Genomic DNA, 27,317 nt, shown 5'->3' with positions numbered 1-27,317 from the left:
GCTACAACACATTGACTACTTCGACTTTATCACATCATAACCCTAAGCACTATCCTTTTTTTTTGGTTCCTATGTACAGGAAGTACGTGCACTAGTAATCCCAGCCGTTTACATGAATGTGTTAACGTAATAATACTCCTATTGCTGTGCCATGTGTTATATTGCGAGTATGTATTGGTGTAAATAGTTTTGTGTACATATACTTATTCTGGTCACGAATTGTTACTGATTTATGTGATGAAAATGCTGTTGAATATGAATTGCTATGTGTACACTTGTTTGTATGAGAGTATTAATTTCGTGTGTATATTGCGCGCGTTGACTACTGATTGATTGTGATTTTTTTTCCACTCCTGCATGGGCTCTGATTTGAACCTGCAGTATTCTGTAAATAAATAAATAAATAAATAAATAAATAAATAAATAAATAAATAAATAAATAAATAAATTAAAAAAATTCGGCAGATCCCACGTACCGTGGGAGTCGATGTTATGCGAAGCATACGGCGGGTAGGTGACTGTAGCGTAACCTTTTTTTACTGTAGCGACACGTTACAAAATGACGCTAAAGATTTGTATAAATTTTACACGCACACTTATATATTTGAAGAACCGCATATGTGTTATATAACCAGTTGTTTACGGTTGGGTAACGCTGCCAATGGCAACGTGGGTATTACCAACACCAGAAGCGGTAAGCAGATATGTAGCGCTTATACGTGTCCCGAGAACGCACGCACGTTTCACGAACCCGTGTGCATGTGTGCAAGAAGTTCTTGACAGTTTTTGAACAAGGGCATCATCACCGTGATCAGTGAGCACCAGCAGCTGGTCACGACTTGTTATAGGATCCGGTCGTGATCGTGGTGACGAGGGGTCCATGTGTAGTAAAATATGTGGTATAGTAAAGCTGTTGGAATTCGTGGATGCCTCGGTCATTTCGTCGACAAATTGTCTGTCGACAGAGCCGGCGACATGTCGGAACCTGAAGCCACCCTTCACGTTGGTAAGGTATAGGCCGTCGAGGCTGGTAGGCCTGGATAGTGCTACGTAGACCAACATCAGTGGATGGTGTTTGTCGTTTTTGTAGACTACCTCGGCGTATGTGGCCTACGTAGCCTAGTCTACAAAGCGGCTGTCAATCAATCTGGCGTCATCCTCGGTCAGCATGAGGCCATCGCCCAGCCTCGTAAGAAATGAAGAGGACACTGCGTCGTTCTGGCGGACTAAGTGCGCTTTACGGTGCGGTGATGTGGATATCATATGTAACTTTTGTTAATGTATTCCTCCGGGGTCGAGCAATGCTTAAATATAGCTTGCTAAATCATAGGAATACAAACGTAATGTTTATTAGACTGCTATAAAAGCGGAGCCAACACTGGAACTACAGACGTTAATCTGATATGACGCCTGTATCGTAGAAGTAGACATCGTGGGAGTATCATGTAGTGTTTATTGATTTCTTGTAAAATTATATAGCCAGCACCACAAGCACAATTGACGTTGCACCGATATTACGCCTGCGTAGGCTGTTTTTCCAAACCAATTTATAGACCTGGCGTGGCTCAGTGGTAGAATACCTGATAGCCACGCAGAATGCTTGGGTTCGATTCCTGCGGGGATCCTAATTTTCATTCTTTCCATTTGTTGCGTCGACGCTGCCGATGTTGGTTTTCCTTAACGCCTAGCATTTAAGTTAACAATGTTTGTTCTCGCCGTTCCTGGGTAGAATAAGCTGTCAATCACCTGTGGCGCATACCCGTACACCGCGGCCCGTGGTAAACGGGTATGTGCCACACGTGTCTAGTGGAAAGGGTTTGACGACGTACGCGACAAGATTTTGATGTTATTCATGTCATGACCCGGCAGTCATATTCGTCAAATCCTCTTACCCTCCCATGCAAAGTTTGGTCTACACCAAGTTAAGGTGGCGATCATGAGAGAACCCAGACGTAGGCGGCTAGATAGATAGATAGATAGATAGATAGATACGTAGATAGAAACGCTCAAAGTGCCAGAGGTTCGCTAAGAAATGCTTCGCATTTAATAAATAAAGTGATGTCTTCGAGAAATCAGCGTTGCATTCCGACGCAGACACCGTTTAGTGTTTGCGGTACAAGTAATAGGCGGGACTTTCTCACGCATCAAAAACGCAATGTGACAGCGTATGAAGTGAAATAGAAATATTTCACTGGTGTGTGTTCCATCCTGTCTCAAAGAGCTGCATGTAGAAAACAAAGGAGTAGTTTTTATATCTCATGTGAAACTACTGACTATATTGATTGACGGTAGGATACACGATTTTCCTCTGTAACCTTCGCTTCATTGCCAAGAAAAGTTGTCCGCGAGTACAGTGCGTTCTTCTATGAAGGCTGTGTAGGTTGGCTTATTACTGCAAAGTGCACCATGTCTCAAGAGTACCGCCACAGCTGTTCTGCATATTCTTAGGTTTTGCAAAAAGACAGAAACAGCAACATGAGCCCACAACACCTTGTGGAGAACAGCCAACAGAGGAGCTGGTATTCCTGCCTGAACTGGATGTGGCCAGCATGGTGGCCTTGGGCGCCCCAGCCGTGTTGTCTGAACAAGTGGCCACTGAAGAGCAGTGCCCCTCAAAGACTCAGCATATTGGTGAATTGTTCTGGATTTTGGCAATTTTTAACAATTTCACTGCAAAAATTGACAGCGTAAATAAAAATTGCTTTCTTCAGTCACTAGAATTTCAGTTACTTTTAGATGCAACATACATCAAATGTGGTGCAATAGTTGTTGAGGAAAACAATTTTTTAGGGGCGAAGCACCCTATGCCGTGTGTCTGTCCATCCTCCGTTTGTTTGTAGCGTTGCAGTACCCCCTCTAGCTCGTGAGAAGCGCGCGTTCTGGTATGCAGTAGAAGAAGAAGACGACGTTGAAGAGTGAGACTCTCGTGCGTGTTCGCCTGTGTGGCATTCTTTCTTCTTTACTGCGCGCGTTCTGGTATGCAGTAGAAGAAGACGACGTTGACGAGTGACACTCTCGTGCGCGTTCGCCTGTGTGGCGTTCTTTCTTCTTTAGTACGTCTCGTGTTTTCAACGACACCCGAAGACAACATTTCAGAAGTAACGCGCCATGAGGCTCCCTCTTGGCACGCTTTCTCTTTAGCTCGGAGTCGCCAGATGGAAGACAAGGCTGCGGAGCGGAGGGCATGGAAGGTGGCGGCAGCGCGCGCTCGCAGACGGAATCCTGAGGTGAGAGCCCGCGAGGCCGAAGCTGCACGTCGACGCCGTGAAGCAGATTCCGCCGTTCGAGCCCGCGAAGCCGAAACTGCTCGACAAGCTGCACGGCTGCGGCGAGAAGACCCCGTCGTTCGAGCCCGCGAGGCCGAAGCTGCTCGACAAGCTGTAGGGCTGTGACGAGAAGACCCCGCCGTTCGAGCTCGCGAGGCCGAAGCTGCTCGACAAGCTGCACGGCTGCGGCGCGAAGACCCCGCCGTTCGAGCCCGCGAGGCCGAAGCTGCTCGACAAGCTGCACGGCGGCGGCGCGAAGACCCCGCCGTTCGAGGCCGCGAGGCCGAAGCTGCACGGTTGCGGCGCGAATCGGATCTTCAAAATGTGAAGGACCGTGAAGCGAGAGAAAGCGCGCGTACCGGCAGGCAGAGCCCGAGGCTGTGCGAGCACGTGAAGTGGCTGCAAAACGCATCAGGCGGGCTCTGCCCGAAGGCGCCGACGTGCGCTTCCAGCGGGACTTCTTTGATAACAGTTTCGGCCATAGTTGCGGTGTGTGCAAGAGATTGGGGTTCTCAAACAATCTATTCACAATATCTTCCATCAAGAAGGACCACGCTCGCGCCAATGCCATCGCCGTGCTGCAGCGCGAGTTCGCTTCGCCCCACTCATCATCTTTCACCACGTGGATATGCTGTGATTTTTTTTCATTACTATGTACATAGATCAGAGGCCTCGAGCTAGTTTCTTCCTGAAGCTACAATGTTAACCACAAGAGAAAACCAACAAAAAAGACACGGCATAACAAAGTGATAAAAGCTTTGACTGCAACTATCACATGCATAACAATCTTAGAAAAGATCATGTGACAGGCCGTTGTTACACAAGTCTTTTCATCGTGTTAATGTGTACTGCTCTAATGCCAAATAGAGCTCTGTAAGTAAGTCTTGAGAGGAACTCCGGTGATTTTTCGATACTCACCGATTTCAATTAAACTTTAAACATATGTTTTCTTCGGTACCTTGATATGTGCCAAACTATACAACCTTAGGTCATTTAGTTTTTTTTTAGAAAATGCATTTTAAAAATTGATAGCCCATTCCGGAATCACGCCTGTCAACGCGGGCCACCTTGTATATGTGACGTAACGTGCCTACTCCAAGGTCGAATCAAATAGGTCGCGAAGCTTCGGGCGAAAAACGGTTCAAAACCTATTGCCAACGACACCAGCAAGGGGAGTTATGGGTGCTGCGATTGAAGCGCGACTATGTTTGGAGGGAACAAACACCAATAGCGAAAAACGAAGTTTTATTGAGACGTAAAGCAATGTTTATGTTTCACAAATTACATTTATTTCCCGAACAATATTACGTAGGTGCAATGTGCCAAGAATGTATGACAGTGTTTATTTATTACGAAAAACCTTTTTCTTAGCGCCCCCTGAAGAGAGGCGCACGTCATTGTTATTCAGTGCAGCCCTTGCGGTACATCGAAAGGCGCGCTCGTAAGTTCTTCTGCAACGACACGCCCCCTCACGTGTTCTGGTGTTTCGCACTTGCATGCGTTCTGTGAATTATTGTGGTGAGAATTTGATTTTAGTGTGCGCGAAGCTGCGAGGTGCGTTTCATCGTTGGTGAACGTGTTGGCTGCGGTGTTCAACGGACAACGACACGACGCTGCTAACATTTCACGCCGAACGCTTTCCTCGGTACTCGCGGAAACGATGTGGTGTTCCAAGGATGCAATAGCAACACGCGTACGCCTGGCGAGCCCTCTCTTCTAGATAAGACACCGGGGCAACGGTTCGGAGTAGTGTTCTTGCTGGATTTTCATGCATAAATATTCCTGCTGCCCGGTTTCCTTCGTGAACACGCGGTGCCTACTATATTTCCTGTTATCGGTGAGCAGATCGCTTAGTTATCTATCGCGCTACAATCACTACAATTCGCATGTCTTGATACGTTACACGTAAGGTTAATTTATCGGAACATAAGGCAAAGCATAATGCACATAGTGTACGCACTTTTTGTACTTATTACGACATTTGTTGCTCATTCTGTATGGTGTGTTAAATTGCGTTATTGTGACCATTGAATAAAACTGAAATATCATTATTTTGGCGTGACCAGGCATCATTTCTTCTCGTTAGAACTGAAGCAAACATGCAGTGCGCTCTTTGAGTCTCCTGCGCACGTGCGAAGCAAGTAAGCAACGCTGCAAACATGACAGGTACGCTGTTGCCCACTTTATTCACGCTGTGGAAGATGACACGAACGCACAGTAAAAGCTCAAAGAATAAAGTTTCCTGGTAAAACCAAGGCGGATTGCGCGACGGTACACTTACACCACCGTTTAGTCACGGGTCGATATTAGTTTAGCTATAGCGTTGGTTTCAAGCGCATTCGTCAAGGGCTTACCGTCTCGCCGTAGCGCGAGTCCTTAGCGATAAGGGGCCTAAGAAGAATATTTTCAGATGAAATTTCGCGCTAGTGCCAACAAAATGACGTCACTTTTTTACCGGATATTGCGTCACATCCGCTTTATTTTTTGTTCCGCCGGAAGTGTTCCCTCCTCACACAGATGGCGCTAAGCCCCATGAGCAGCTGATGAGCAGCCATTTTCTGAGCGTATGGGCTTCTATGGAAGCTTCGCTACCATTTACATTTACCTTGCCTACTCTTCCCCACCCCCGCCTTGCCCAGCAGACGGTTGCAGTGCGCGTTTTCTTCTATGAGGCAGCGACGCAAGCACAGTTGTTCGGTTTTGTTAGCTGCATAGCGGGTTAGTCGTCTATGACATTGGGCTTTGCAGTAAGCACGCACAATATTGGGCAACAAGGAGATCGATGCGGGGCACGTCAGCTACTTCACGTGTTTGCGGGTCGAAATCAAAAGGCGATGCTTTCGCGCTGAGATAGTAGCTGCAATTATCGTTGAACTAGTCACTGGTAAGTTCAGACGGGCTGGCACAGCTTGATTCCGCGTCGGATGACATCACCGGCTTGCTTTTCGCGCGATAAAAGAAGCATGTGGGCTATGTTTACTCCCTGGCCAGCTGTGGCGGCGTGTAGCGTATTTCGTGACGTCATCGCATGCCCAGCACGGAGCAGCTCCCTATTTCGGTTTCGGTTTCAACTCGCCGTTTACTGCTTATTTAAAATTATTGACTAGTCTCTCAGCAAAATAAACCCCTCTAGCTGTTACAGGACTGTTAATACTACTTGAAAATGGCATTATCTCAATATTGCCACGTCCATTTCTTATTATCACTTTTGCTGTATTCGCTTTTCGCCCACAAAGACTGTCAGCAATGCTCAGCTCAAACCGCGCCTCATTGTTCGACAAACTTCCCGATTATTGTAGATCGTTTTGTTCAGATTGCGCGCAAGACGTGAACACTCGAGCTTATTCTAGAACTTGCGCGACAACCAGCGATAACGCTGGAATATTCGACGGCCTGTGTATATATGCCGACGCGCTTCACCGCTTGTCAGTTGATCGATGGTCGACGCTCTGTAGCCGCTATCAGTGTATTGCTGTAGTTTGACTTCCAGTTTCCCGGCCACAAGTTCGGCCAAATAAACAGTTTCATCTCCGACGTGCTGACTGCTGTCTTCGTCGACGTCACGACCACGTGACATGTGGTGGAGGTGCTGCTTGTTCATGTACCGGACGCCCCCGTCAAGCCGTGAACCCAGCCCACTGCACGAAGAAGACACTGACACCGTCAACGACAGTCTAGCCAGCAGCAGACTGAAAGGACTACCCCCCCTCCCCACCCCCAATACGGACCCCTACCGGACAAGCCTGGAGCCTTGGCGACGAAGACAACAAGCACAATGACGGCCGCAGTGTCCCCTGCAGCGATAGTGATGCAGCCGCCCAGGGAGCCGCCGGCATTCCGTGGTTCACCGTGTGAAGACCCCGAGACCTGGCTGGAGACGTTTGAAAGGGCCTCGACATTCAACAATTGGGACTCGGAGGACAAGCTGCGCCACGTCTACTTATACCTTGAAAGCGCAGCAAGGACCTGGTTCGAGAATCGGGAGTCCACTCTAGGAAACTGGGACGCCTTTCGCAGCGCTTTCCTGGAGACGTTCGCAAGCGTCGTCAGAAAGGAAAGGGCTGCAGCCTTGCTGGAGACACGGCTCCAACTTCCAAATGAAAGCGTGGCCATCTTTGCAGAGGAAATGACCCGGCTATCCCGCCACGCAGACCCTGCCATGCCCGAGGACAAGAAAGTCTGCTTCCTCATGCGAGGGGTAAAGCAAGAGCTCTTCGCTGGTCTGATTCGAAACCCACCTTCGACAGTCCAAGAATTCGTCTAAGAAGCGACGACAATTGAGAAGACGCTGGAAATGCGAACCCGCCAGTAAAATCGCCGTTTCATTGAAGACAGCCCAGCTGTTCATGCCCTCGCCTCCGACGACCTGCGCGAAACGATCCGAGTGATCGTTCAAGAGGAACTGCGGAAGCTCTTACCCTGACCACAGCCTAAGTGGACTCGATCGCAGAGGTCGTTCGATCAGAAATCCAGCAGTCGCTGGGCAACCTTGAACCGCCACTGCCTCAGCCGCAAGCCATGAGCTACGCTGCTGCAGCCGGACGCAACGCCCCCCCCCCCCCTCCTCGCCCACGTCAAGAAGCCGCGCCGCCGCCGCCACCACCACCGACGCCCTACCGTACTCCTGTCGCCCAGCGCTATGCCCCGCGCCAAGGAAGACCGATCTTTGGCGCGCCCCTGACAACCGCCCACTCTGTTACCACTGCGGGGAGGCCGGCCACACGTACCGCCGCTGTCAGTATCGACAGATGGGGTTACGAGGATTCGCCATCAACGCGCCGCGCCCGTAGCCAGGCGAACGGCCTCGCGACATCGACGACTACCTGACCGGAACACAATCGCAAGAACGACGACCTTCCCACTCGCCGTCACCTGGCTGCTACATGTCACCGTAACGCCGGCAGTACACTGGCCCAAACCGGGGCCGGTCGCCTAGCCCGTATCCGGGAAACTAAGGGCAGCAACCGATGGAGGTGCGGTTGCTGTACGACGAAATGCCGAAGATCCTCCGCAGCCGCTGACGACGACAACGGGACGAAAGCTGCAGAACACGAGGCGAAGCAGACGAAGCCCTGCCGACGAAACCTCGCGGACCGAAGAAGACCCGACGACGCAACATGGAAGCAGCGGAACAAACCGACGCAGCCGTGACCCAACGCCGCGACCCAACCGCAACGCAAGACGGCGAACTAGCGACCTCGACGTTCTCATCGACGGCCACAACGTCACCGCTCTCGTCGACACTGGGGCCGACTATTCCGTCGTCAGTGGGCCAATCGTCACCAAGCTAAAGAAAGTAAAGACCGCTTGGAGTGGACCCGAAATCTGGACAGCTGGATGACACCTGATAACGCCGATTGGAGTCTGCACGGCGAGAGTCACCATCAATAACCGGACTTATCCTGCGAGCTTTGTAATCCAGCGGCACAATCGCAAACTTAGACACCGAATAGCCCTGCTGGCAGAAAAGGCTCACACATATGCGAAAGAGCTAAATAACCACAACTGGCGCAGTTTCTGCGAATCCCTCAGAGGAAACCTAAGTACAAAGAAAACTTGGGCCATTCTTCGCTGCATGTTAGATCCAACTAGCACACGCACCGAGACAGCAAATGTCACGCGACGAATTATCGGGGAATACCAAGGCTCGGAGGAGGAACTCATCGAACAGATCAAAAACATGTACACCGGGGAGGAACAGGCAACCCCACCCGTTGCGAGAGAATATCAATGAAAGGAGAACTCGCGCTTGGATGCCCCAATCACATTCTCCGAGCTCTACGCAGCAGCCCAGACTTTCAAGAGAAACACGGCACTCGTACCGGATCAAGTCACGAACGCTATGCTATGCAACCTCAGTGATGCAGCCCTGAAACAGTTAGTCGACTTTTTCAATGATACGTTATGGAAAGCTGGTGAGAAACTACCATCTGAATGGAAGGCGGCGAATATTGTGCTCATACCTGTGGGGATTGAGGCTTGCCCGTCGCCATTGCGCGGGTTTTTCGCCTGTTTCTGCCATCATCATGTCCGATCATGCGGCTCCTCTCCTCCGCCGTCCTACGGCGCTGGGCGAGCGGAGGTGACGTTAAACCCCCTCGCCCCGGCGCCGGATCTCGACGGTGGCGCCGCGTTCGAGTCTCGCGTGCTCGCGTCTCGCGAGACGTTTTGCGCGGCGGGTCAGACTCTCTCTGGACCTCGTAGGGTAAGCACGCATTTTCTTTCCTTTTCGTCAGCTCCTTTGTTTGGGCTCGCTCGGACGGAGTTCGCCAACGGTGCCTTGCACCAGCGGCGAGCGCTTACCTTACGTTGTCCTTTCCGAACGCTAGGCTGAAGAGCGGTGCGGTGCATTCGCGCGTGGTCATACTACGCCGAAACCGTACCTAACGAAGCCAACGCGAGCGGAGTTTGCCCTTGCTCGAGCGATCGGGCCCTGTGGTCGCAGATCGTAAGAGTACGCAGCATAGTCGCGAGGGACCGTTTCCTTCAGCGGCGTGTCGCCGTGAGCCTTTTTGCCCGCCGAGACGTGCTAGCGGCACCCTTTGTGTTGTACTTTCGCCCGTGGCGTGGTTAAGCCTGTTTTGCTTCTCCCGCCGCCTTTGGGAGCGGGCGTTGTACTGCGTTTTGTGGTGTTGCCGCAGGCAATAAATTGTTGAGGTTCTGGAGAGCAGTACTGTGTACTTGCCGCGCTGCGCTCGGCGCCTTTGTTTGCGCTCGAACGTACGCGTGCAGTGGCGCGCTAGTTCACGCTAGGCGACGGCAGACGCGGCCCTGTGGCTCGCTAAGTCCGAACCCACGCTAGTGGCCGTACTCCTGTGAGATACGTGCACACTACAACCAAAACCAGGAAAGACGCGTGAGCTCAATCATCTGAGACCCATATCGCTCACGTCGTGCATGGGCAAGCTATTCGAGCGCGTTATTCTAACCCGTCTTGAAGCTTACTTAGAAGAAAACAACCGCCTTCCTGACTCTATGTTCGGCTACCGTAGGGGAATCTCTGCACAGGACGTATTCCTTCTGCTGAGAGATGAGGTTCTCGACCCTTCACCAGTCACTTTGGATAGAATCGTACTTGCACTCGAAGTCCAAAAGGCCTTTGATAACATCTCCCACACCACAATACTAGAGGGATTACGCGACGTTGGTTGTGGGGAGAGGGTCTTTCACTATGTTCAAGATTTCCTGACCAACCGCACGGCGCAAATAGGACTCGGCTCAGCACGCTCTGCACCGTATCGCCTACCGGATAAAGGCACACCTCAAGGATTCATATTGTCACCAATGCTCTTCAACATCGGACTACGCAAAATGGCCCTAGACTTGCAGAAAGACCAAGACCTTGGCTGCGCCATCTATGCTCTGGGCATCCAAAGGCTCATACGGCAACCGAGAAGATACACTTCAACGGGCCATCAACACCATTGAAGCTTACATGAGCCGTGCTGTCATGAAGTGCGCTCCAGCCAAATCGGCGTACATCCACATAAGACCAAGGCATACCCGCGCAACCAGGGCTCCTGAGCTGCAGCTCACCTTGGATGGAGAGCCGATCAAGCGGGTATCCCACCTGCGCGTACTTGGAATGCGCATACAAGAAACAGGCAGCGTAAGCATAGCGCTCTTTAATCTCAGACGCACGGTCCGGAGCGTAACGGGGCTTATTAGCAGAGTTGCCCGTAGCCGAGAGGGTATGACTGAAGCAGACACTATGTAATTCGTACACGCATTTGTTATTAGTCGCATTACATATGCCCTGCCTTTCCAAACTAGGTGGCGTCACGAAATCGAACAAGTAGACAAACTAATCAGGATCGCCTGTAAAGCGGCACTCGACCTGCCTAGAACACAAGCACGGCCCGACTGCGTGAATTGGGCATGGCAAATACGTACGAGGAATATGCAGCGGCCACGCTAATGGCTCAGCGTGAACGACTTAACAGGACTCTTCAGGGCCGTTCGGTCTTACATAAATTACACTACACACACTCGCCACAGCTACTGCCATCCACGCTACTGCCATCTGAACTCCGAGAGGGGATCCACGTGGCCCCGATCCCCCGTCACATGCACCCAATCCATCACGCTACACGGAGACGCGCCCGGGCGGTCACCTTACAAAAGCGGCGGGACGATCCCAATACGTACTTTACAGACGCGAGTCCCTACCATCGAAGCGCAAATATGGTCCCTGCTTTCGCTGCAGTTGTGACTAACCAAGGGCGAACAACCACTGCAGTGTCCATTCGCACGAGATCAATTGCAACGGCCGAAGCCGCGGCCATAGCTTTGGCCGTACGCGCAGCGGAGGCCAGGGGCCAATCGGCATTTGTTCTGACGGACTCACAGGACGCCTGCCGTCTTTTCCTTGGCGGGGTCTTACCGGACTGCGTATTACGCATACTGGGGACGGCTCTCACAATGGATCATGGTGTGACTTGGTGCCAGGCGCACTCAGGAGTTGAGGGGAACGAACGGGTGGACCGTTTGGCTCGAGGCATGACAGGCCGAGCCGCGGACCACATAACCCGGGAGGACACTTCAACACCTGGCGCGCCAAGAGAAATCCTCGAATTTCAAAGACTAGGTAGGCGAACTAAAGCTCCACCTCATCCTAACCTAAACAAGAGACAAGCACGGGACTGGCGTCGCCTCCAAACAAACACGTACCCACATTTACACAGGTTACACAGAATGTACCCTCACAGATACAGCAACAAATGTCCGTGGTGCGATGCAACACCGACATTGGAACACATAACATATCAGTGTACACAACGTCCGGAGGCTGCCATCTCCCCTCTGTGTAACAACGATTCCCTGAATTGGTCGTGGGAGGCGCGGCTCGCGGAACTGGAAATGGGAAGCCAACTAGCGACCCTTGACCAGGCCCGGCGAGCCGCTGTAGCCAGTGGGGCCCTGGAAGAGGGGCACCATCCACCCTAACCACTCCAAGTCATGACATAAATAAATGTTTCTTCTCTTTCTCCTACAAAACTGCTCCAGGGATGTGATACTTGGAATGAACTTCCTAAGTGACGACAGCACCGTCATCGACCTGAGGTCTGAGTCGATAACACTACCCTCAGACAAAGCACTCCCGCCCCACGCGACGCCAGGGAACCATGCATTGAATGTAATAGACGAGCCGCCTCCAGCGTCATTATTTCCGTCGGCACCGAAAAACCTGCGAACCTTGAAGCCGTCATCCAGGGCGCTCAGCAACTACTCCTGAACCGTCAAATTTGTGTCGCGAGAGGTATAGCCGAGCTGCATCACGGTAAAGTAAAGGTAGTACTGACAAACTTCAGCCGTGAATATAGGCACCTCAACAATGGTACGACGGTCCCCTACATCGACGAATATATGGCTGCCAGCAATGCTTTCGCCCTCTTCGATGCTGCCGAACCTGCTTCGACGAATCGACGTCCCGAACCAGATTTTGACGTCAACCCGAGCCTTCCGAAGGTCAAGCAAGTCCAGCTCAAAACCCTGCTCCTGCAATACAAGGACTGCTTTTCATCGTCGTCCAGACTTCGGCAGACACCGGTCGCAAGACATCGCATCATAACAGAAGAAAGCACCAGGCCACTTCGTCAGAGCCCGTACAGAGGTTCGACGCGAGAATGTGAGGCCATGAAGGAACGAGTTGACGAAATGCTACGCGGCGACATCATCCAGCCTTCAAGGAGTCCGTGGGCGTCACCCGTGGTGTTAGTGAAGAAGAAGGATGGGACCCTACGTTTCTGCGTCGATTATCGTCGCCTGAACAAAATCACGAAAAAGGACGTGTACCCTCTCCCACGTATAGACGACGCCCTAGATCGACTCCACAACGCGAAGTACTTTTCTTTTATGGACCTCAAGACCGGCTACTGGTAAATCGAAGTCGACGAGAGAGACCGAGAAAAGACTGGCTTCATAACACCGGATGGCCTGTTCGAGTTCAAGGTCATGCCCTTCGGTCTTTGCTCGGCACCTGCGACTTTCCAACGAGTCATGGATACTGTATTAGCTGGATTGAAGTAGCAGACTTGCCTTGTTTACTTGTACGACGTCGTTGTGTTTTCCTCGAACTTCGACGAACACATCCAGCGACTTCAATCCGTACTTCAGGCAATCAAGAACTCCGGGCTCACCTTGAAGCCAGAAAAGTGCCGCTTCGCGTACGAGGAGCTCTTGTTTTTGGGTCACGTGATCAGCAAGACTGGACTGCTCCCAGACCCGCAGAAAACAGCTGCCATCACCGCTTTCCCGCCACCCACCGACAAGAAGGCCGTGCGCCGATTTCTCGGCTTGTCCGCCTATTACAGACGCTTTGTCAAAGACTTTTCACGGATCGCCGAGCCAACACAACTCACGAAGACCGATGACGAATTTAGGCGGCAAACAGCGCAAGTCGAAGCATTTTATGAACTGAAACGACGCCTGCAGACGCCTCCGATACTTGCGCATTTCGACGAATACGCCGATACGGATATTCACACCGATGCAAGCAGCGTAGGGCTCGGCGCCGTCCTTGTGCAGCGGACGGGTGGACTGGAAAGGGTTATCAGTTATGCTAGCCGGTCGCTGTCTAAGGCAGAGGCCAACTATTCCACAACAGAAAAGGAGTGCCTCGTCATCATTTGGGCTACGTCAATGTTTCGCCCCTACCTCTACAGCAGGCCCTTCAAAGTTGTGAGCGACAATCACGTCTTGTGTTGGCAAGCTAACTTGAAGGACCCTTCAGGTCGCCTCGCACGGTGGAGCCTAAGACTTCAAGAATGACATTACCGTCGTGTACAAGTCCGGAAGGAAACACTCCGACGCCGACTGCTTGTCTCGTGGGCCCGTCGACCCACCACCGCCCGACGACCAGGATGATGACAGCTTCTTGGGAGCCATAAGTGCCGACGACTTCGCCGAACGACAGCGATCCGACCCGGAACTGAAGAGTCCAGTGGAATACCTGGAGGGCAGGACCATCGTTGTCCCAAAAGTATTCAGGGGAGGATTGACATCATTTTTCTTGAACAACAACGACCTCGTAAAAAAGAACTTCTCTCCGGCCCGAGCCAGCCAAATTATCGTTGTACCTTCGGGACTGCGACCAGAAATTCTACATGCCTTGCAAGACCACCCAACGGCTGGACACCTCGGACTTACCCGCACGCTCGCGCGAGTGCAGGAAAAGTACTACTGGCCGCTTCTTGCCGCCGACGTCATTCGCTACGTAAGGACGTGCCGAGACTGTCCGCGACCGAAGACACCACCCACAAGACCAGCAGGCTTCCTTCAGCCGATCGAGCCTTCTCGACGACCATTCCAGCAGATCGAGATGGACCTCCTGGGGCCGTTCCCAATGTCGACTTGCGCAAATAAATGGATCGTCGTGGCTACCGACTACTTCACCCGCTACGCCGAAACAAAAGCCCTGCCCAGAGGCAGTACCGCTGAGGTAGCCACGTTCTTCGTTGAGAGCATCGTCCTTCGATACGGCGCCCCAGAGGTTCTCATCACCGACAGAAGTACGGCGTTCACGGCTGACCTCACTCAGGCGATCTTGGAATACAGCCACACAAGCCACCGCCGGACCATCGCGTACCACCCACAGGCCAACGGTCTCACCGAGCTTCTAAATAAGACCATCGCCGACATGCTGGCCATGTACGTCGACGTCGAACACAAGACGTGGGACGCCATCCTTCCGTACGTGACCTTCGCCTACAACACGGCCGTACAGGAAACGACGCAGATGACGCCATACAAGTGGGTCTACGGACGGAGCCTGGCAACGACGCTCGACGCCATGTTACCAAACGTGACTGACGAGGAAAACATCAACGTGACCACCTACGTACAGCGGGCCGAAGAAGCACGACAGCTCGCCCGCCTACGGATCAAGAACCAGCAGACGAATGACAGCCGCCGCTACATTCTTTGACGACGCCACATGGAATACCAACCCGGTGACCGTGTATGGGTATGGACGCCAATACGCCGACGGGGACTTAGAAGCTTCTTCGATGATACTTCGGACCGTAAAGGGTACTTCGACGCCTCGGCGCACTCGACTACGAGGTTGTCCCTGATGGCATTACGAACTCTGAGCGGCGCCGTGCGCGCCCTAAAGTCGTCCATGTCGTGCGCCTCAAGCCATATTACGCGAGTTAGTGAATCTGAGGACTGTACTTTTACTTTATTGTACTTTCTTGCTTGTGCCTATTTTTGTTGTACTATCTTGCTTGTGCTTGTTTATTGTACTAACTTGCTTTATTGTTGTTATTTATTGTTCCTTGCATTGGCCAACCCCCTTCCCCCGCGTTCTGTTTTAAGCATCGGGACGATGCTTTTTCAGAGGGGGGCATTGCCACGTGCATTTCTTATTATCACTTTTGCTGTATTCGCTTTTCGCCCACAAAGACCGTCAGCAATGCTCAGCGCAAACCGCGCCTCATTGTTCGAGAAGCTTCCCGATTATTGTAGATCGTTTTGTTAAGATTGCGCGCAAGACGTGAACACTCGAACTTATTCGAAAACTTGCGCGACAACCAGCGATAACGCTGGAATATTCGACGGCCTGTGTATATATGCCGACGCGCTTCACCGCTTGGCAGTTGATCGACGGTCGACGCTCTGTTCGCCGCTATCAGTGTATTGCTCTAGTTCGGCTTTCAGTTTCTCGGCCACAATTTCGGCCAAATAAACAGTTTCATCTCCCACGTGCTGACTTCTGTCTTCGTCGACGTCATGACCACGTGACAATATGGTCGAAAATGCACCGGAGTTCGCCTTTAAAGGAGGGGTGACAGAAATATTGTGAACTTTCATTTTGTTCCTAATCAGTAGCTACTGACTCGTTAATAGCAGCAGCAAAACACATTTTTGCCAGAACGAGACGAATGTTTAATAATAAGCTCAAATGTTGCGACAGAAGGCGATTTCGAAGAGCTCTTGGAGGTCCGGTGATGTGGTCGGCCTACTTGTTAAGAAATACCATTAGGTGACCGCGAACACCAGTGACTTCACTGGCTAGCTGCTGCCATGTTGTCAGAGCTGTTGTTTCTTCAGCTGTGTTGAGCACTGCTAATGCTTGTTTCCTCTGTCATCATACTACATTGCTTATTTATTGCGGCGATTGATGAAAGAGCCGGGAGGAGTGTAAAAATATGTCAGAAACGCTTGATTCACCTCGCGAATCTCGTCGGTGGCTGCGATTATGTTCTTGTGATTATCGTCCAACTGAGGCAACGATCTTCATGAGGCTCGGAGCAGCCGAAGCATTATGCGTGCTGAAACATTTTTGCTCCAATCATTAGTAACGTAGCCGCTTGAAAAGTGATGAAGGAAGCAGTGAAATCACAACATTAGCGCTCTCTAACATTGTGTATGTGTAACATGTGAGTTGTGTGATGTACGCTTTACTGACTCATATTTAGATAGGGCAACACTGCATTCTAAAGGCATACCAATCCCACGCACATATGTCGGAGTTCCGAAGTAGTTATCTATCCACTATGCAGTACGACATCAACAGTAGAGAGCTTTAGATTTTCTTAGAATAACAGAGAGCTGAGCTAGTTGGTAAGTATTAATTCTAAATAGACAGGACGTGCGAACACGGACACAAGAAAGAAGTCAGCACACTACAAACGCCGACTAACAACTGAAGAGATGCACAATGGCGGAAAAGAAAGAAGGCAGGAAAGCTTATCTGTGCATGCCCATGCAGTAGACGAACCTATCAATGCAGCACGTGTGGGCGTAGGAGGAAACATGTCGTAGGTATACCGTACATTCATTGCGTACCTCACAGGCTAAAAAAAGTAGGAAGTAGATGCGGCGTTAATGTTGTTTTTACGGCTGCCAATAAGCTAGGTAAGATTTGTGCCTTGTGTTTTCTTTGCGCGAAATAGCCACTTCCGTGGCTTCTGAAAGAACATGAACCAACTAGCCCAACAACGTGTGCTGCTGCATTACATTTCCCCTTGTGTTTTCTTTGGATGGTTGGATGGTTTGGATGGTTGGATGGTTTTGTTTTTCTGCTTACGGTCATTATCCCTGATTTTTGTATGTTTTTTTTCATCAGCCATTTAGAGCACCATTTAGCCGAGACAGCTAGAGAATCATTAAACATAATATGATCATTGTAATGATTAATATCTCTATAGATCACACAATCTTCCCCAAATAGCTTTATATTACAAGTGATGTTAGCAGTGATATCATTAATATAGAGCAGGAAAAGCAATGGCCCAAGTACCGAGCCTTGGGGAACTCCGGATGTTACTGCTACTGTGTTAGAAGACATCTGCTCATAGAGTACAAATTGTGACCTGTTAAATAAGAAAGCTTTTATCCAAGCGGAAAGTTCTCCTATTCCGAAAACATTTTCGACTTTAGCTATTAATTTGCTGTGGCACACACAGTCAAAAGCCTTAGATAGGTCAAGTAGAATTAGGTCAGTTTGACCACGGTTATTAACTGTAATGGCAAGGTCGTGGACTCGTTCAGTAAGTTGAGTTACCGTCGATAAACCACTTCGAAAACCATGTTGGTTGGGGGAGAAAAAGTTTATATGCTCTAGAAATACTGTCATGTGTTTTAAGATTATGCGTTCGAGGAGTTTACATGATGTGCTGGTCAATGAAATAGGTCTGAAACTTGAAGGTTGAGCTGCGTCTCCTTATTTATGGATCGGTATCACCTTTGCGATTTTCCAATCGTTAGGCAGTTGTGAAGTCATGAGTGATTTTCGGAAAGTGAGACCAAGATATTTGCTACACCATTCTGCATATCTTTTCAGGAAACTGTTGGGTATATCGTCTGGTGCGCTACTTTTTTGGGGGTCGAGCTTAAGTAGCAGGTTGAAAATGCCAGCATCAGCGATGTCTAATTCGTCGACTTTCGTAGGCTGTTGCTCTGTTATTGGCGGAATAACGTTATCATCAACAGTAAACACCTAACGAAAAAAATCGTTATATGCGTTGGCCCTAACAGTTTTTTCTTCTGGAAGGAGATGCGATGCTGCTGTTTTAGTGGCGCGAAAGTGATACCAGAACCTGCAGGGATTATTTACAAGGAAAGTAGGTAGTGTCTCGTCAAAATTGCGTTGTTTAGCAAGTTTAGCTTTATGCTTAAATTCCGCGATGGCATCCGGTAGCTTTCGAATTCTGGATTCTCCCCGCCTTTTGTTTTTATTGCTCTACTTAAGCTTTTCAGACGTCGCTTTGCCTAAATAACTTCGCGCGTGATCCATGGATTATTTTTTGGCAGGCGTTTGACTTTTGTAGGTACGTAGTGAGGAATACAAAAAAGTACGACAGATTTGAAGTGAAGCCAAAGAGAATCAACATCTACTGAAGTATTCAACCCCATTTCTGAGAAATACTGCAATTCATGAGCGAGATGAGTTAGTATGCTATCGTCATCAGCGTTTTCGAAGTCTGTTACAACGGATACAGAAGAATGAGTGGTTATGGTGCCACCAAGAGGAACTACGCACACTGGTACATCGTGGCCAGATATTCTGCGGGTTACATCAATTCTTATGCGGTTTATGTCGAAATGGTCGCTGGAAAAGATTAGATCAAGTATGTTCTCAGTTACTCCCTGCGAGCGAGTAGGCTGTGAAACGACCTGATGAAGACTGAAGGTTAGCATGAGGTCAAATAACGCATCCGAAGCTGATGACGTATAGCACATACTATCCCAGTTAATGTCTGGAATATTAAAATCACCGATGAGTACAGCACGTGAACCGTAAGCATGACGCTGCATGTAATCATAAATTGCACTGATAGAATCGTCACCTGAGTTTGGGCTTCGATAAACACAACCTAACAATATGCTGGTACCGTCACAAAGTAGTTTACAGAAAACCGCTTCAGCATTTTGTACCTCTGGAAGGGCCACGAAAGAGAGGCCTCTTCTTATCAATATTGCCACCCCACCACCACGTGTGGGGGGCTCTTTTCGGATCACTGAATAGTTGGGCGGTGCAAACTCATGATCTCAAACATCAGGCGTGAGCCACGTTTCTGTGACGGCTGCTAAGTGAGGCTCATAAACAATGATCAAGTTTTGAAGTGGTTCAGACTTATTAATTACGCTTTTAGCATTCACTGTGAGAAGTGTTACTTCGGTTATTTTGCAACACGACGAGTAGTGACTCCCTTTTTTGTTTGGTCGCCGAGTACATTCGTCGCTTTCGCTACACGGGCAGCTTCTGATGAAGCTTCCACGTGTTTTTTCTTAAGCGGAACCTTGTCATCCCTTTCGTTGCTCCAGACATAGGCATGCTTATTAATATACAGCTTGTCAAAAACTAAGGAAACCTTTTCGTTATTTTCTCGATTTGCCTTCGCACTGTTCCAAAGTTTCCTCCGAATTTCACGTACTCGTCTCGAAAAGTCTTCTCCGATAGATAGGCTTGTCTCTCGAAGTTTATATCCCCGTTTTAATATTGAAAATTTCTCTCTTGAGTCTAGCAGCTTGAGAATTACGGGCCTAGTTTTGTTTGGTTGAACTCTACCGATGCGATGTATGCGTTCGATTGCTACCGGTTTTAATTCTAGGGTGTCTTCAATTATGTTTTACAGCGAAAGCTGTTATGAGATCATTTCACCAGCCGTTTTTGGTGCCGTAGTTGTCCGCCGCCGCCGCCGCCGCCGCCGCAGCCGCCGGTGTCCGTAACCAGTATCGCTCGAAATAAGAAAAAAAACTAAATATGAAAAAATTTCCAGGCTGGAACGAGGTTCGAACCTGGGCCCTCTGCGTGGGAGCCCAGTATTCAACCTCTGAGCCATGCCGGTGCTTGAAACTGCTTTGCAAAAAGGTCCTATACAGGCTTCATGTCGGGAAGGAACCACATTAGCATATGCAATATACCGTGGTAAAAGAGTAGAATAAGCACCAAGCGTCGCACAGCGCGAATTCTGTAACCAGGCGTCACACAATGCGAATTGCGCAACGAGTAGGTTGTTGAATGCTTCCAACCCATTACAAAGAGTTCTGCCATAATTCTTCATCGTCATCACGCACAGCATCAACAAAGTGCGCATAATGCCTTACATGCGTTTAGCAGGTACCACGGCTGTCTGTAGAATGACGAAAAATGGCACAGTGCCTACTGCCCTACTTCTCAAAAATTACAATGATTTATAGCGTAGTGGGTTCCTCGCAAGTGCACTTCTGTTGGTTGCCAAGGAAGCCCATAAGGCTCCCATGATCCATTTCCTCAGGGTCTCAATAAAGTCAATTCTCTCTCTCTCTCGCTCTACGTTTCTCCGGTTAAAGTGTGTTATAAAGCGTGGTGGGACAGTTAAATAACGACCGGCCGTCACACAATATGCATTACGTAACTAGTGGGTCGTTTAAAGCTTCCAACCCATTACAAAGGGCGCAACCATAATTATTCATCGTCATCAACCGCCGCATCAACAAACTGCACATAATCGCTTACATATGGTACCTCGCTTCTCCGCAGAACAACGAATAATGTCGTGCTGGGTGCTTCCCAACTTCCCAAAAATTACGCTTTGTGGCGTAGTGGGTACGTTGCTAATGTACCTGTATTAGTAGCCACAGGAGAGTTTATAACGGTCTCTAGAAATGCCGCTCTTCCAGCTTTCGCTGTGACTGTGCTGCGCTTTCCGCGCAGGCCTGGCGTTTTTTGTTCACCGCTCGTTCAAGTGTCAAGGGAGTGTCGCCTTCTACCTCTGGAAAGCCATATATTATCAGGTTAGCTCGCCTGCTACGATTCTCTAGATCGTAAATTTTTTCTTGCATAGATTGTATTGCCATGTTCATATTTGCAATTTGTTCTTGACAAGAATCCACTTTTTCTTCTAGCCTCGCGAGCGAGTCTAGATTCTTGTCGATTTTAGTTAGGTGGCTTTCCTTTATCTTTTTGATATCCGCCGCTATTTCTTTTATTTGCTGGCTGATGTCAGGGCCTGGATTTGTCTCAATGTCTCCGCCAAGCAGTAAGAGTTTAAGAGTCGGTACAGCATGGTGAGTCACAACAGCACATAGCCATGGGCACGGCAGCACAAATAAGAAAGGGTCGTTTGAACGGATACACTTTCCATATTGCCTTCTCACCTGTAGGATGAAGACGAACGGATTGTTAGGTGGCTGCATTCCGTGAGTGCCGCCGTGCCCAATGGTGCCGTCCCGCGTGAGATGGGCTTTTATGGCTGAGTTGAGTGGTGGTGATGATCTTATTGAGCTTGGCATGTCACTAAATATTCCGCCGTTTATGAAAGGAAAATCCCAGCTGTCGTTACAGGATGAACAAGAGACGAGAAAAAAATCACAGCATATCCACGTGGTGAATGATGATGAGTGGGGCGAAGCTCCGGAGGAAATCATCGGTAAACCGTGAATCTTCTGTGTAACGCCCCACCATTCATAATATCATCATCATCATCATCAGCCTGTCTACGCCCACTGCAGGGCAAAGGCCTCTCCCATGTTCCGCCAATCAACCCGGTCCTGTGCTTTCTGTTGCCACGTTATACCTGCAAACTTCTTAATCTCATCTACCCACCTAATTTTCTGTCTTCCCCTCACGCGTTTGCCCTCTCTTGGAATCCAGTCAGTTACCCTTAATGACCACCGGTTATCCTGCCGACGTGCTACGTGGCCGGCCCATATCCATTTCTTCTTCTTAATTTCAACTATGATATCCTTAACCCCCGTTTGTTCCCTGACCCACTCTGCTCTCTTCCTGTCTCTTAAGGTTACACCTATCATTTTCCTTTCCATCGCTCTCTGCGTCGTCCTCAATTTAAGTTGAACCCTCTTTGTAAGTCTCCAGGTTTCTGCTCCGTAGGTAAGTACCGGTAAGATGCAGCTGTTATATACCTTCCTCTTGAGAGATAGTGGTAGACTACTATTCATGATTTGATAATGCTTGCCGAATGAGCCCCATCCCATCCTTATTCTTCTAGTTATTTCACTCTCATGGTTCGGCTCCGCGGTTACTAGCTGTCCTATTCATAATATAAGAGCATAATATAAGAGCATATTCATAATATAAGGAGTCAGAAACACTGTGTGTATAATACAAACATCAAACTTTTATTTTTTTAATTAGATGATGCTTGGCTTGCGTTGTCCCTTCATTATCACGGCTTTATGGTCCGTGAAATGAAGGGATAGCGGTTCCTGTACAGGTTGCAATTGAAAATTTGAAAATACCAGGTCTATACACGCCCCTAGGATGGTCGTTGGTTTCATATGATCAAAGGACGTGCACGTGAGAGCATATTTGGCTGACACATGTAGTATTAACCACTCATCGTTCTTTTCGGTAATATCGACATTCAGGTCACCAACTAACACAAATGGTCTATTCTTGTACTTGTCATAATTACACATTGCCGTGTCAATGAATGTCTTGATATTCCCACTCGACAAACTGGGTGCAAGGTACATGGTCATGATGATGCATCCATCAAAATCGATGGCAGCATATTCACCGTTGTGGCTCTGTGTAGTTGGTAGTATTTCCAGATCTTGTGCCTTTTCTGTTTGACGTATACGGCCACACCACCTGCAGGACGCTCTGCATCATCATGCACACGACTGGAACGTACGCTTTGATATACGGTCTTTTGGCGTTCCACGTCTCGGTAAGACAGAGAACGTCCACCGCACTAAGTATGGGGTCCAGTTCCACATCGTCTACAAGCTTGACATAAAACCAGCTAGGCGCAATGGTAGGCGGGAAACTACAGAAGGCAACAAGAAGTAAAGAAAACATAAGAGAACGGCAATCTTTTGCCAAGACGTTCGACCACTGCAAAGTTAACGGCTATCTCGTGGGTGGATCTCTGTAGCCTTCTCTTCCATCCGGCGACTCCGAGTGAAAGAGAAAGCGCGCCAAGAGGGAGCCTCATGGTGCGTTGCTTCTGAAATGTTGTCTTCGGGCGTTGTTGAAAACACGAGACGTAGTAAAGAAGAAAGAACGCCATACAGGCGAACACGCACGAGAGTCTCACTCGTCAACGTCGTCTGCTTCTGCTGCATACCAGAACGGGCGCTTCTCATGAACTAGAGGTGGCTACTACAAACAAACAAACGGAGGATGGACAGACCCATGGCATAAGGAGCTTCGCCCCTAAAATTGCTAAAGTTACGATTGATGTTGAACGTGTGATTGGCCAACTGAAGACTTTCAAAGTTCTTAAACAGGTATACCCAATCACAATGTCACAGAAGCTGAACTCTGTGTGGAAGGCGTGTGCCTACGTGTACAATTTCATGAACGAACCTTTGGTTGATCGATGATCATAGAAGAGGAAGCATTGAAAAATTCTGTCAACATTCTCATAGCACTCGTGTCATTTTGCTCATGGGATACGAAGGACATTGTAGAGGAGGATCTCACATTATTTTTCATAACGTGCAGTGCCTTTGTGCGCATAATTTGGCATCTTTCTTCTTTACGTTTCTTTTCTTAGACTTCGATTTTTAGACTGTGCTCGACCTGTACCATTCCTATAAGTGTTGCTGTAATTTTCCCATGATCATCCTTGCCCTATTTAGTTCCAGTCCCGGACTAAGGCCTCTCCCAATGGTCTCAATGCACCCTATCTTGTACAAGCCGATTCCATTTTATCCCTGCATACCTCCTTATTTCATCACGCCATCTAACTTGCTGTCTTCATCGAGTGCATTTACCCTCCCTTGGTAACGATGCTGTTGCTTAATGGTCCACGTGTTCTCTGTCCTACGCATTAAGTGACCAGCCCAGGACCATTTATTGAGCTTGAAGTCAACTAGAATATCTGCTACTTCTGTCCGTTCCATGATCCATTTGGCTCTCTTCCGCTCTCTCAATGTTGCTTTCACCATTTTCTGTTCCATTGCATGCTGCGAGATCCTTAACTTTTTCTGTAGTTTCTTTGTTATGTTCTCTGTTTCAGCACCCATATGTTAGAAATTGCAGTATCGAGTTATTGTATGCATTCACTTTAAGGATAGCGGCATGTTGCCGCTCATTAGTCACGAGTGCTTGCCGTATGCAATCCAGTCCATTATTCTTCAGTGAATTTCCTTTTCCTAAGCAAGCTCCCCTATTAGTAATTGACCTAGGTATGCATATTATTGTGGAGACTTTTTTTCTAATCATAGCCCCTCTCTCTTTCTAGGCTATTAGGCATTATGTTTGTGTTCAGCCTATTTATTTTTGGCCCTACTTATATGCTTTCTTGGTTTCAGTTCTCAATTTTTGGGGGGAGGAGGGTTTATTCCCATTGTTGCGTAAAAATGCTATGTCGTCCCCAAATCGCAGATAGCCAAGATATTCGTCAGGTTTTATTCCTAACCCCTTTTGTATTGCCATTTTATTGTGCTTTTTGTGAAGAATCAAGCTAGCTTTAGAGTCTAGATGTCGGCTTGCATATTTATACATGTTACAGGTGCTCCTTCCTAACTCTGTGCTATCGGGACTGCTGGTATCTCAGCCAAGTTGAAGGACTTTTCATAGTCTATGAAATTTAAATAAAGGGGTTTGCTATACTCGCCACATTTCTCAACTACCTGTGATTCATCGAAGAATATCTTGCCTGAAGCTGCCTTGCTCATCAATTTCAGCTAGCCGAGCTTCCCATCTTGCTGTTTTCTGTACGAGTATTTCACATTTGTGCCCTGTTAAAAAAGATGTGTTGTTGTCGTAACAAAAAATCACAGTTGTTCGTTCACATATAGCCTTGTCGATGATTGATTCCGCGAAATGGATTGATGGATTAAGCAGTACATGTTTACAAAGTTTCGATTTTCATGTTTAGCACGTGTCCTATGCTGTCTATATGGCTGATTATTTCTTGAATACACAGCCAGAAATTCGTTATGGATGTCTTTCAGTAAAGCATTTTGATGTGCACTGTTTGATTCAATCAAAGACCAACTTGTTGGTAAAACCAATTTAATGCAGTTCATGAATATGAAGCATAACATTTTGTACAGGTAGACATTCAACACTCCTCTTAGCACTTTTCGACATTCAAGAACGTGCACAAGGGATGGTCGGCAGTGATAAAAAGCCTTGCATACAGACTGTATCCAAAGCACATTCTCATTGTGCCTTGACTAGTAGCAAATGACTAGAAATTGCAATAGTTCTTTTCTGGCAGTGCTGTTGCCTACTCACAACATAATTACACAAGGCCCGGCTCCACCTTGATTGAAATTCTGATAGAGGGAGTGTTTTATAGGAACATAAATATTGAAAAGTGCCCCCTTCCTCGAGGAAACGTTTTGGCTGCAGGCCTGTTTGGCATAACACAGGACACACACACTGGTATCTATACAGGATGCTTTGATATTAAGAAACGCACGTGGCAATACCATGCAACAAGTGGCAGCCTTTTGCTGCTGTTCAACTCATTGTAAAAGTGGCTATGCTTGCAAAAGTTCATTTTAACACCAGGAAGAAAGAAAGGGCTGAACACCTATAAATATCACAGATGCCTTTTAAAATAAGATATGTGCTATTCTGAACAGCTAACTTATGTGCAGGCTTTTTAACACGAAAGTGTTTTATGCCGGGGTCCACCAAGTCTTCAGTGACGTATTTCCGTCACGGAAATGACGGCGAAATAATATACACGATCACATGGCAAAGAAAAAAAGTTCCATCAACGGGCATCGAACCCAAGACCGCGCGGTCAGCAACGACAAACGCCCGGCACGCTATCCACTGCGCCACGGTCCCAGACTGCAGAGGCTTTACAAAGGCGCCTTTTATATCTACCACTCTCCCGGTCGGCGGGGTGGTGCTGCCCTCTGGGAGCGGTAAGGTAAAGTAAGTCGTCATTACTGTGGCCTCCGCCACTAGTACCTGCACCGCGTTACACGTCCGTCTCATTCGCCGTGTTTTCAATAGAAGTTCAAGTTTGCCAATGAATTAACACACCGCGAGGTGGCGACCTTAGCCCTAGCGTCGTAAAAGCACCGGCCTCGCTCATATCATCAAGCTAATCCAAACAAAAAAAAAAATCACAGCATATCCACGGAGTGAATGATGATGAGTGGGCGAAGCTGCGGAGGTTCATCGGTAAACCGTGAATCTTCCGTGAATTCTGGCCAGTACATCATCACCGACGTAAGATCGGGCGCGTTTATACTAAAGGTTCGATGAGAGTTATGACGACTTGCAGCTCACTTTAATTTTACATGTACGCTGTGAATTTTCATTGTTTAGAAAACCATTGCTTTAGAAAACATGTGGCGTCTTTCGTTAAGCAGCTGGCGTCTTTTCGTTTTGCTTAGAAACATCTGGCGTTCTTTCGTTTTGCTTTTAGAAAACATCTGGCGTCTTTCGTTGGTTTACTTCATCAATCAACGGCGTTTTGAACAAAATTTTTATTGTTTAATCACGCACAGGAGAAATCTCACTAGGCACTACCTTGGAGGTAAACAATGGCTGCTAATGGGAATGAGAGACAGAAGAAGTCGGCTTTTAGCTAACACTTACACTTCTACTTCTACTAACGTTTCCTACTGGAACATGCCAATGGCTGCTAATGGGGAATGAGAGACAGAAGAATTCGGCTTTTAGTTAACGCGCACGCTGCGAATTTTTTATTGTTCAACAACGCACAGGAAAAATCTCCCACCGGCACCACCTTGGAGGTCAAGATCTGGTACTAGCGTTACGACTGGTTACGCACTACGACTACGAGGGACGAACGGGTGCCGCTTTAAGGAGCTTCGCCCCTGTGTGTGTGTCTTCTTCCCTTCGTCCTTGTCTTTTTGCGCCCACATCCAAGTACCATGACAGACCAACAAGCCCGCATCGCTACCCTCGTCCTAAAATAGCCCTGCGACGCGCGCCTGCTGCAGCTGTAACACCGCGTTCCCCGCTCACGCGCTCGCTGAGAGAAAAGCGCGGCCGGGCTACCGGGGCGGCACGACGCGCTTTGCGTTTCCCTCTAGTCCGACCGTGGTGTTTAATCACATATTAACATGGCGCGGGATGGCGACCAAGTTCTGCGTCCAATATGCGACGCTCTTCTGGCTATCACACCTCGTTCTCTGATTACGCTTTCACCATTA

The sequence above is a fragment of the Rhipicephalus sanguineus genome, chromosome 2 (genome assembly GCF_013339695.2).
Source record: "Rhipicephalus sanguineus isolate Rsan-2018 chromosome 2, BIME_Rsan_1.4, whole genome shotgun sequence".
Classification (NCBI taxonomy): Eukaryota; Metazoa; Arthropoda; class Arachnida; order Ixodida; family Ixodidae; genus Rhipicephalus; species Rhipicephalus sanguineus.
Note: the sequence above shows the minus strand (reverse complement) of the source record.